Genomic DNA, 1,769 nt, shown 5'->3' with positions numbered 1-1,769 from the left:
GTGACATGATTGTTTGTGTACAAACTAATATGGTATCAGAATTTTATATATTTATCCTTCTATTTCAACCACAATTAAATTCACTCTATAGGAGGCACAATTTATATGGATAGAATTTATTTTTTACAACAACAAGCTGGAATGAAAACAAGCAAAAATGAAATTAACGATTTTCTACTTCTTGTCTTTTTTAAAAAATGTAAGAAAAAAAGTACAGATAATTGTGTGAAAATGTAAGAAGTAGGAGTAAAAGTAAAAGATGGCTGAAAACTAATTACTCAAGTAAAGTGCAAATACCCAAAAAATCTACTTAAGTACAGTAAAGAAGTATTTGTACTAAGTTACTTTACAACTCTCGTGATTCAACATGTTGATGTTAAAGCAGAGCTGCATTAAAGACAGGCAAATGAGCCATTTTTATCCATTTGAACACATGCATTAACGCAGACAAGACACGCCTAAGGGTATATGCACATACAGCCAGGAAAAGAAACAGCAATACAGACACACACCCTCCCCACCCCATTACTGCAGGAGGGTCTGCCATCTGCCCCCAGCAGCAGCGACACAATGACCAGATCAGAGGAGACCACTAATGAGGGAGACTTTTCTGTTAAAAATTCATCCACCGCCTCTTGCTGTCAAACAACCATCAATCAGCGATGTGAGGGGGGTTCATCTAAGGTGGCTGTTTCCACAGCCCCTGGCACAACACTATAATGTAGAGCCGATGACAAAATTACCTGTGGCTTTTTAAGTAACGCAAAGGTCAACGTTGCAACCAGATAAAATATGAAGAAACTTTCCATTGCCTAAGAAACACCGGCTAAACGCTCCCAAGCTGTGTGGACAAATGAGAGGCGATGTTTTGACAGTCTGACGCCAGCGCGGCAGCATGACCAAACAAAAACTGCAGCAGTTAATAGCTCATCTTCTCCGACCTCTCACGCAATCCGTGATGAGAGAGGAACAACTGCAACATCTCACAGCCTATGGCAGGGCGGGGAGGGCAGCAGAGGCGCGGGAGGTTATTGATCCCACCGTGGACAGCTGTGGCATCTATCAGTGGGGATTGTCAGTCATGAGAAAAGGGGGGAAGTGAAAAGTGAAGTTGGAGCAGTTTTGTGCGCCTACATGTGACGGAACACTCACACAGCAAGACAAACAGGTTCACTAAAAGTTCATTATGTTTCACAACCTGTCTGACGTGAGCAACTTGTTGTTTCTTCTTCGTCACATTTTGCCTTGTTTCACGCTCTCCACACAGCATGGTAAAAGTCACAATGTTTACTTGCTCACGAGGAGTTAAGACATGTTGGGAGACGAGCAGAAAAAAAGAGAGAGAGAGATAAGCGGCACGTCGGCGGCTACATTATCATTTAATTATCAAGGCTGTGAAAAGTGGGCCTGCACGGGCCAGAAATCAGAACCGATGCCAAAAACTGTTGCAAAGGGTTGATGTTTCACATATTTTTGTGGTGCAGCAAAGCCGCCAGCAGACTTTTTTTACTCCACGTGATAATCTGATTATTTTAGAAGATAATTCATGAATGAGCAGTAAACTGTGGTTCTGGTATTTTACAAATGTTCAGTTTATAAAGCCTCATTTGTTGATCAATTTTAGACGGATTAATAAACATTTGGATCGTTTTTGGTAGAGAAATCTGACATGAGGAACCAAATGAGACTGTTTTAAAAACATACTGTATTTTATTGGTGCCTCGGTGTAACAAAACCAATGAATAATTATTACGTATGGAGACAGAACA

This window comes from Austrofundulus limnaeus, unplaced genomic scaffold (genome assembly GCF_001266775.1).
Source record: "Austrofundulus limnaeus strain Quisiro unplaced genomic scaffold, Austrofundulus_limnaeus-1.0 Scaffold240, whole genome shotgun sequence".
Taxonomy (NCBI): Eukaryota; Metazoa; Chordata; class Actinopteri; order Cyprinodontiformes; family Rivulidae; genus Austrofundulus; species Austrofundulus limnaeus.
The sequence above is the reverse complement of the archived record's forward strand: the minus strand, read 5'-3'. Positions refer to the sequence as shown.